Below are 11,046 nucleotides of genomic sequence, written 5' to 3' on the forward strand. Positions count from 1 at the left end.
CAAGTTTAAAAAGCTGAGAGGGCAGATGAGATGGTGTAAGACATCTCAGCATGGTATGGGAGCATCCAAGCTGACTTGCTAGTTCATTGTTTGCCTGTGCTTGCTGTCTCACATTGGCATGCCTTTGCCAGCTGACTAGGTGCTGTCTTAGTTTCAGCCCTCTGGCTGGCATGCAGGAGGTAGGCTGGAATTTTGAGCAGTGCTTTTTGACTTTCTTGTAGTGAACATTGTCCCTCCTTGTGCTACTCTTTTGTGCTGGGGAATGGGAAACACATGTTCACCAAATAAGAGAGTAATCAAAGCTCTGTGAGCCTTAAGGGGACTGGAGTTCCCTGAAACCCTGTGTGGAAGACCTATGCTCAAAACTGGAAGGGAAGATGGTCAAAGTGTTGCATGGCTTGTGAAATAATACCATTTCTAGTTACAGCTGATTCCTGTGAAATAAAGCACTTCATTATTCCAAGAGGATACTTAATTGGAAAGAGTCCTGAAGAGTCCTGCAAGCTTGCTTGAAGTCTTGGCTAAAGTCCAGTGGTGGTGAAGCTCAGGTGAAATGGAGTCACAAGGATTTATTTCATCCTTTGGCCCCTCCTGGAGGCAAGTACAAGGCATTTGCTCAGGGTATTGCTGCCAAGTAACTACACAGGTGGTGTGTTTGCCACAGGGTGCACGAGTGCTGGAGGAAGGATGTTGTGAGATGTTCTGTGGTGCAGATACTTCACCTGAACATTGCAGCCTTTCAAGATTTGCTGGTACTACAGCAATGTATGCTATGCTTTTATCACTTCAGGTGCAGCTCCCTCGAGTTCAGGAAGCTGAACCAGTTGCATGCCATTGTGCAAAAAGTCCAGTGTTCCAAGAGTGCTTCTCCTCACAGGCAGGTTCTCCAGTTTTATCATACTCCTCACTGAAGAAAAGGAGTGGTGGGAGTGTAATGCTCTTTTAATAAAATTTGTAGCATCACTAGTTCCACATATGTGGAGAATTCTGAATTACAAGTACAGCCCTTTGTATTTCTTTCCTTATTCTGTTTCTCCTCAATGCAGATACCTTTCCATTAGGTGAGCTGTGGGTGAAATAAAGGGCACTGGCACTTTGATGACTTCTGTCACAGCTGTTGCCCACTGTAGACTTTAGGCCTGTGATTTTATCTCTGCATAAAGATACCTGGTAAGGATGGTAAATATTGCAGTGGAGTGGTTGGGTCAAGCTTGGTTATCTTTTCCATAACTGTCAGAAAAAGTGCATGTGAAATCCTCATCCAGGATGGTCTGCTGGCTGAATTACAGTATGTTTTGTTAAACTGGTTTAGAAACTGTTGCTTTTACCTGCAGTGGTTCCCTTCACTCCCTCCCCATCCCCCTGCAGTCAGTGCTGCTCTGAGGAGGATGCTGTGCACCCCACTTTACGGATAATTGTATTTTGTTATTTATTTTTTATTTCTTTATCTGTAGATGCAGGTGCCACTGATGTCTCAGCTAAGGTAGGAAAAAGGAAATTACTTCAGAAACTACCCAAATGAACAGCTGATGCAAGAGAGAAGTAAAACAAGTTTTCTCTGTGTGTGTTGTTCACTTTGATCTGTTTTGGAGGATTTGATACTTGCCAGTGCATGGATATTACTTGTTGGTCACAGCTTGTCAGAGATGTTAATGATGGAACCTGTGTTACATGTCTCAGACTTGGATAATGTGTTCACCTGAAAGTGCCAATGTCCAAATCTGTCCTGACCCAGCAGGCCTCAATTGCAATGTCTGTAAGAAGCTTGCAGTCTTGTTGCAGAACTAGGTGCTGTGGCTGCATCCCATAGGAAAAGGTAGAAGGTGACAGCAGAACTGAAAACCCGCCTGTGGCATTTCCTAAACATCAGTATGCTCTGCTTTAATGCTGTTAATGAGCACCTGGTGCAGTGTCTGTGCTCCTCAGCCTGTGCAGATGAGAGGTTTGTGTGTGCTTTGCTGTGCTGACATCCTGCACTGCAGTACCTATGGGTTGTCCTTGTTACTGAAGTGATTGTGGGCACTGTGAACTCTGGTAAGCAACTGCCCTGTTTCCTGACCTGGGGAATCAGTTGGGAGATCCTGAAGGAGAGATGAGGAAGTTAAGTAGAAATGTGTGATGACTTTGCTCAAAGAAGAAAATGCTCAGTCTAAGTCTAATCCAAGTTCATACGTAGAAACCTGTCTTTGTGTCTCAATGCTCATTCTGACAAACGTGCTCTTCAAGAAACCAAGCATTTGGATGCTTAAATTGGGTATTTACTGGGTAGTATACAAAGCCAGGCTGCATAAGAAACACAGATTTCAAGATTAAATGTATTAAATACATCATATCATAATTTTTTTAGGTGTGTGGTGGTCTAGGTCTACTGTCACTGTCACATCCATGTCAGTACAGCACAGAGAACTGTTAGGGTTCATGGAAATGATGGTCAGGCATAATGTCATTCCTGGTATACAAATTAACTGGACAAAAAGATTTACATGTGCACTGAAACAAAGTGGAATATGGTTTCTAAAAGTGATACCATCTATGCTCATCTTGGCACATAAATTTTGTTTTAAGATCCTCTTTTCTTAATTATCTTGGCTGTAAGTCCCTTTGGGGGAAGGAGTGGAAGTGTTACTGACCAGCTGCTTATTTCAAAGCCTGTGGGAGAAGAGTGTAAACTCTTGCAAATTAAAGTTACTGTTCAGATGATAGTGGATGAAGAAGCTGTGATGAAGGTTGGTTTATTTTAATTGTTTCCTATGGAGCTGTTTGCCAAAAAGTTTCTGGAGCTGCAAGGGGAAAGGTGAGAGGATGAGTTCAGCTGGGAAGAATAGGTAAGTACTTCTATATCGTGTTACTGTTTCCAAGTATCTTAAATGATAATGCCAAGAATACATTGTGAGCTTGGAAAATAGAAGAAGAGTGGAAGGCTTCTGTGCCTTTTTAAAGTGTTCTAAATGAAATTGTGGGGAGGCAACTGTTAAACCAGTATCTGGAAGAACCTAGTGTTTGTGCATAGCCAAATGAGTGTAAAGCAACTCTGGAAATTATTCTAATGACTAATATAAAGTGTTCTCCTTTTTTTTTTTTTTTTGTCTTTCAGCACAAAGAAGAGTGCTCTAAGAGCAGTCAAGAGCCAAAATAGGATGGACATGTTCTTCAGCTGAAACATGGCAGCAGTTCAATAGCAGTTACACAATAGGAAAGGGTGTGCAGGCTGCTGCAAGTCCCTGTGTTCTTTAGATCTGGTATCTGCAAGAACTCAGTAGAGGGAAAAAGGTGGTTGCTTACACAGCTTCAAACTCACTCAGTTCACTCAAGCAAACTCATTTGAAAAGAGAGCTCCTCTAATACTGAAACAGGAAATTGATTTTATTTTAGATAGTGGGAAAGATAATCACAATATGCAGAATTTAAAAATGCTAGTCAGGACACTGAAAAACTGCAAGTAGCAAAGGACAGGAGGCTCCAAGACTCCAGCTGGGGGAAGCTCCCTTTTGGAAGGCACACTAGCAGTGGGGAGAACTTGCTAAACACAAGGAGACCCAAAAGTTCTGCAGCTGTTAGCTACACGTGGATATGTCTCTTAAGGTGGGATGGCCTGACATGACCACTAAAGAGCCTAAGGCTGTCAGCAGACTGCATTTCTCTTAAAAGGATATATGCCACTACCCAGTTCAGAACCACCCAAAGAGCTTCAGTTTTTGTCAGATACTGTTAGTTCCTGGAACAATAGCTTTTCTTGGCCCCCTAACTCCTGCAGAGCCAGCTGGCTGATTGTAGCTGTGCACTGAAGATAAGCCTTCCTCACCCCTGGATTGCTGGATAATGGCGCACAAACATGGCTCAGGTGGACTCAGGGCTGAGCATGAATACTTTGGCTGCCACTGTTCTGCCTTTAATATGTACAATGGATGCCCTGAGCACTTCCATGTGGAACAAGAAACACTTGGAGTGCAGGTTTATATGTACTTTCTGTAAGCACTGCCCTCTTCAGCACAAAGTTTGATAAAATCCTGTATTGCATAAAGCAGGTAGAGGTATCCCAGAGGTTATGGTTGGTGTGGGCCTGACTCAGTTGCCACTAGGAAGGTCTATTTTTGATGTGTGGTAAACCTGAGTTGGTAACTGATTCTGTTTAACTGATGGGCTTGTCTGTGCTAGGAGAGCAGTCCATGAGCTGACAAACATTCAAGCATGGTACTAGCTTTTACATCTTTCAACATTAAAAAAAAAAAAAATAGGTGGGAGGGGAGAGAGCAGAGGATTTTTAAGGGCCAGATAAATTCTACTGAAATGAAAAGCTCACTAAGAATATCTTCATTGAAAGAATGCATTTTGGGAAATTACCTCCTTTGTCAAGGACAATATGAGCCTTTGGTTATGGCAGGTGTCCAGCACTGTTCCTTGGCCCTTTCTTTCATGCAGTTATAGGGGAAGAGTGTTGGATGAAGGAAAAGTGAAAGCCATAACCAGAGGTTAACATTTAATTTTAGCAACAATGTTTATGTGAAGCGATGCACCATTATTAATTTCCAAAGCAAGTCCCGCACCTAAACTGATGGAATCCCTGATCGTGCATGCAAGTGTCTTTGGGTTCTGTGTGAGTGCAATGGTGCAAAATTACATATTGCATTCCTGTATGATTCAGCTTAAAATACAAGCTTCGGCAGTGAGTACCTGAACAACAGTGTTGTAGTCAGAGCATTCCTCAGTGCACAGAAACATTTCCTTTTGGGTAAGTAATGCTGCACTGTGAAAAAGCATGCAGCTCCTAGGACAGCACCATTTGATTGAGTTCCCTGTGCTAAAATTCCCTGGATTTGCTCTCTTCCTTGCCCTGGACTCTACCCAAACTTCCAGTATTTCTGTATGTTACCACTGGTTTACTCTTCCATTTTTGGGTGGGGTTTTTTTGCTGTTTATTTGCAAATATCTCTTCCTGGAAAACTGGCAGCGACGGTAAGTATCTCAGGTTCCTGGCCAAGTTTCCACTCACATGGTTTCACTTGCTCCATTCTGTCAAGTTATTTACATGTGGTGTCCTAAGGACGTAATTTAGTGGATTGCTAGTGAGGAGCTAACCTACATGTATTGGCTGCAGTCCACATAAGTTACACAAACCTGCTTCCTCATGAATTCAGTGGCTACTCTGGAAGCTACTTTATGAAAAAGATAATGTTACACTGCTCTTGCAGAGATTTAAAGTTGGTCATATTGGCGTTGCTCACTTTACCTGCTGAGTTGCAGGACGCAGAATGATTTCTGAACCTTGTTCTGCATGCACAGCACCCAGGGCTCACAAGGTGAGAAGGATACATTCTTCAGGTCTGGTGTGCCACAATACAGGAAAGATAGCTTAGAGATGTGTAGTTGATCACTTAAGCAACCTTGCTCTAGGTAACCCTTAACCCTCATGTTCTGGTTTCATGTTTATCAGCATTGTTTTGTTTCTAGTAGAGCATCTTTAAGCATGCATCCCCAGGAAGTGTAATTACTTGAATTACCTGCTTTTGAGTTCTTGAAAAATGCAGTTGCATGAAGCAGAGGCAGCAGTGACATTGGTAGTTTGAGGAATTTGGTGTTACCTTCTGCCCTTGCCTTCCCATGGTGCAGTACACCATTCCCTTTCATGCCAATGCAACTACCTGGAGCGGCTTACGGAGCTACCAGTGTCTTAATCAGGGTGGTAACACACACTCCCTGCTCTGGGTATGTTTTTCTGTGGGTCACTGCTGATGTCTGGAGGAAGAAGTTAGTAGTTCTGTGGCTTTCTAGAACTTGAATTAGATTTGTGAACTGGTTTAGAGCGTTTTCACCATGGCACAAAAAACAGGTGATTGGGTGCATGCCAGAAGTCCAAAATTGTTGTCTTGTTGCTGAAGTCTCTGACTCATTAAATTATGCATCTAAGGATGCTGCTAATTTTGTGGGGGAGGAGCAGTAGTGTCCCTTGTGCACATGGCTGCTTTTTTAACCATGTTTTTCTGTGTTAGGTCTCATGACACAGCCTTGTGGTTTTGCTGTGTGTAGCCTTCTGACCAGGCAACTCAAGTGATCCTGATGTCTGTAAGCAGCACTAGAGATTGTTCAATGTACTCCAGACAAATCCTTGTGCAGACAGAGCTGGAGTAAGATATGGAACACTTTTCTCCTGAGTTTGGGGTTTTTTAAGTCACTGAGACTACCAATATATTTTCCTTTGATTGAACTAATTCTTACATATAGGGAGTTGTATATTACCCCTGCACACATAGCCGAATACAATTATATATTCAATGGCAGAGTAGATCAGCAAAAGAGAATTGGGTACTAAAATGTTGCACATATGATAGGTAAAAAGCTAATCCCTATTGTCATTTTTGCAATGCTCCTGCTTCCAGTGAAAGCTGCTCTGCTGTGACCTCTTGCTATGCAATTATCATTTCCTTTCCCCGTTCTGATAATGGTGAATGTTGCCCTCTGATGAGGACAATGAGGTGACAGTTGTTTCAGAGAGACCTGCAGTGGCTTCACTGTACATGCTCTGCCTCAGTAGATGTCAGCTAAGAGTAATTGCATCCCCCAAGAGTTAGCCTTGCTGCTGTTGACCTTTCTGGAGAAACAAACATGAAGTAGAGGCACGTGCAATCCTCACATGAGCTGGCAGCCAGGTGGGTGCTGTGTGTCACCAGGGAAGACAGGCAGTCACACTTTACTAACAGCAGTGAGGTGCATTTGGTATCTTGAAAATTCTTGCCCACTGAAAGCTCTCATCTCCAGGTAGATTGTGACTGGAGGAACTGCTGTCCCATGCTACCTCCTGGAAACAAGGGGGTGATGAAATGGAATTTATTTTAGCAGGTCCAAAGATAATAAATTAATGTTATTCATTATAAATATTCATACAATAATTCATAAGTATTTTTATAGTGTAAATTGTTCCTAAGTACATATCTGGAAATCTAGGCATATATGTATATAAAACGTATGTATTTAAATACATTGGTATACATTGTTTTATAATTCATAATCTAACACTTATTAAAATACAAATTAGTAAGCTGGGAGAATCATGGAAAAGGAGAGGAGCTTTGTGTTGACAAACTCGTGGGATGGAGAAGCTATTCCTTCTTGAGAACAAATAGAACACAATGTCTGGTCCACAGCATGAATGATCCACAGTTGGTGTGAAATATTTTGTTAAAACTGCTCACTGGTTAAACTCTTAACCTTGGGAGGGTGGATTAACCTTGTCATGAGCACTGAGGCATGTGACATGCTTGGCCATGAAAGCAAGGATGTGAGGGGTCTCACAAGTTTCTGTCAACACTTCAGTGATGATGTGGCTCCCTGGGATGGGTGGCATTGCTGCCATTCATTCTGAGTGACACTGCAGCCTCATCCACATGGGTTTGATTGTACCTCAAATATCCCAGCCTTTTGCTATATTCGGTTCTCTGTTACCTGAAGTTAAATTTAGGTACAGATCACATCAGCCAAGATCTTGCTTTTGGAATATGTCTGCCTCACTGGTATGAGTGACTCTGCTTCTTGGGTAGTATTGATTTACCATCTTATTTCTCCCAAAGGAAACATGCGCTCTGAACTTTCCTTGTGCTCTGGCAGTGCTTTATGTGTGCAACCTCCAGGTAATGTTCACCTCCATGGATGTAAGGGAACAGCTATCCCAGTCTTTCCTGAATTTACTGCTCAGCACTCAGTGACATTGTGGGAAAAACAAAGCATTATTTTGCTCATGTCCACCATCCACAAATGGCATTTGGTTTTCATCACCATTTTGTTTCTAGCTTACGTGTCTGCCAACACACAGGTTTTCAAACTCCCTTTTTTTTTTCTTTTTCTACTATTTCCTTGTCACCCATAAGTAGTACATTGCACTCAGTGTTTAGTGTGTGAGAAACCCTAGGATGATTCCCTGTAGTAATAAATTTTAGCTGTGGGGAGATGGTGATTCTGGTGGCTGCAGAATTCCACCTATAGCATCCCATCATTATAAAGAAAAAAGTTAAGTTTGGAGGAAAGAGCCCTCTTTGAATCTGGGTAGGGAAAGAGATGTATTAACACTTAAAAAGTAGACAAAATTTGCTCTTCGTGTGCCAAGTTTCGTATCTTAACCTTTGCATTTTAAAGTTTTAAAGTTGTGCATTCTGTTTCCTAAACTGATGACACTTGAGGAAAACCAGATCTCTGTAGCCAGTTGCTTCAAATACGTCCAACACAGAAGTGGTGTTTTGCAGATGCCCGGGGAAGATGCAGACCCACAGCATTGCTGGGAACCAGCCTGTCACAGCTAAAATACAGTAGTGCAAAAACCTGTCAGCAGGCTGAGCAAACCCAGCCCTTCATACACGTTATGTCTGCAGTGTTCTGTGTGAAAGCTATTATCCCTTGGAGAACTTGCTGACACATTTTAACAAGGAGAATTAAAGACTTAGAAGTACCTCTGTAGGGTTCCCCTAATTTGTACTGCATTCATAATCATAGTCAACTACTGCCCTCTCTTTAGTAAAGATTATATTGGAAGCCATCCATAGATAAATAACTTCTTGATACAGTTTTAACTATTCATCCTTTTGCATATGGCCTGGTTTTGACATCAGCAGGTATGTTCACATTTCTGAGTCCAAAATGCAAGGTTGCTTTATGTTATTTCTTTAGAAACAGTAGAAGTCATAAAAGAAGGCCTAATTTTCAAAACAGAAACATTACATTTGTATTTTATTTAAAATAAAATCACGCAGATGGTGGTGCAAGTCAGTACAGGGTTTGTTCAGGCAGGGTTTGTGGTTTCCTAGCCCACCTGTTCTGCCTGCAGAGCAGCAGAGAGAGCACGGTTTGTGCAATCATAAATCCTCTTCATACCTTCTCTCCTGGCAAACTCCTAGGGACATGGCTGTAAGGTGAAACCTGGGCTGGATGCAGCTGCAAGGGGAGGAAGGGAATAGCAGCTTCCCTTTGCAGGACCCAGGGCACCCTGAAACGCAAAAGGACACGGAGAGGGGCATAACTCGCTCCTGCCCTCGGGTGACACTGCTCACGTCTTTGGGGTAGCTGAATGCCACGTGGTGCTGCAAAATGCGCGTCAGGGGCGTTGATCTCTGCTGGCTCTGGAACTGGAGAGGCTGCTGGAGCTGCCTGAGCTGCCGGCCCCCTGTACCGGTGGGTGTTCACCAGTAGAGGGTGGCTCTAAGACCGTTCATGTATTCCTGTAATGTTTAAACACACTACAGCGTTAAACTGAGCGTGATGGCCTCAGTGCTTCCTTTAGTGCCTAATACTTAATCTTTAGTTAGTAATTACAAGAAAGAAGTATCTGGCAAAGGTTTTTGTTTCAGCTTCCCCTCGCTGATTTGTTTTTGTTTTTTTCTCCTCTGGTATTATTCTTCCAGGTAAGAATAACCAAATATAGTTAAGGATCAAGGGATTTGAGATAAATAATTGCATAAGTCGTCAGTGCTCTAGCATTTATTAGGGATTGAAACATGAGACTCTAATATTGAAGGGAAGTAATTTCGCTGAACTTCAGACACCTACCAGATGCCCAGTGTGTGCTTGGGCTTTCCTTGCACTCTCTGGAGAGCACTGCACACATCCCAAGATTGATTTCAGCTCCTCTTACCCTAATTCAAGATCTCAGTGTAGAGAACACAAGGTAGCAGGAGCCTGAGCCCAACCAGCACTTGTGTGTGTATAATTATTCTCACATGGAGCCCCACTATGTGCGACAGTTAATGACTAGATGGTTATTTATGTGAGTAGTTTATGTAGGAATGGGTTCAATTCTTGTGTCTGTGTTGCAGGGAGACTAATTTGTGTCTTGAGATGTTTGTTTATTGACCACAGAGGAAGCAGAGGTTAGCCTAGCTCAAAGTGAGCTATCTGACCTCCACATCTAGCTGAGATACAGCTCAGCCGCTGTGCCTGCAGGCTGCTGCTGCTGCTAACATTGGTCATACTCTGCTTCATCTTTGAAGGCCTGCACACACTTGGTAGGTTTTATAGATCTGATTTCACATCGAAGGGACTAAAGTGTAACAGTTCATGTAATTAGTAGACAGTCATTAACTTCTCTGAAATCAGTGGAATTCCACATGGGACCATGTGTGCATGAATATGTAGTTCAGGCTGTTGCTGACTGGAGACCTGTTGAGAAGCTCTACAAAATAAAAGGTAGTAGTAAATGATGATGGAAAATTTTTCATGTTCTAATATATAGTGATTTATATTCTTAATTAGATACTCTGTTCAGAATTATCCTACATATATTTAAGTAGTTTTAAAAGGTCTGAACTACAATTCAGACATTCCTGTTCTTGATTTCAGTTTATTTACTGCTCAGAAATTATTTTCAAAATGGAATTCCTATCTAAAGTTCTTCAATTAAAAAACCCAAACACCTGAGTACCAGCAGTTTTGAACTATTGCAGAAGTATAGCACAGATGCAGCCTCAGTATTTACTAGAGTAGATAAAATTCCTCTCTGTTTGCAGAAATAGAGCAACTTAGGGACCAACTCAAGCAAAAAATTGAAGAGGCATCTTCACAAAGGCTACAAACAGCAGATGACCTCTGGCTTTCTCTTCCACAGAAGACAGGCAATACCAAATGTGAAGAGGATTCACTTCCTCCTTCCTGCCTGATCGGCAGGTATCAAGCCTTTGGGCCTGCTTCCAAAACCATATCCATAATGCAAGAAGTGTTTGATGTATGTAAACATAGAGACATGCCACAACAATGATTAAGGGATTAGAGGAAAAGGATCAGGAGGACAAGAGAAGATTATTGCAGACACAAGGGTGTATCAATGACACCAGCATACACTGTGGTTCTTCTGGAAGTTTCCAGTCCACACCAGACTAAGCAGAGCTTTCTGCAGCATGTAAGTGTGCCCAGCACTTGTGCACTGCTTGAGGTTAAGATGGAAAATCCTGTGTGTGATTCCCTGCTCTAATGACCTGTTTGTATACAGATGGGCTTTCCAGTTATGGAAATGACCCATGACTTATGAAATAGCCTCTTCCTGTTTGCAATGATGCAGTGAAATATTGAGTC

Source organism: Melospiza georgiana, chromosome 2, assembly GCF_028018845.1.
Source record: "Melospiza georgiana isolate bMelGeo1 chromosome 2, bMelGeo1.pri, whole genome shotgun sequence".
NCBI classification, from domain to species: Eukaryota; Metazoa; Chordata; class Aves; order Passeriformes; family Passerellidae; genus Melospiza; species Melospiza georgiana.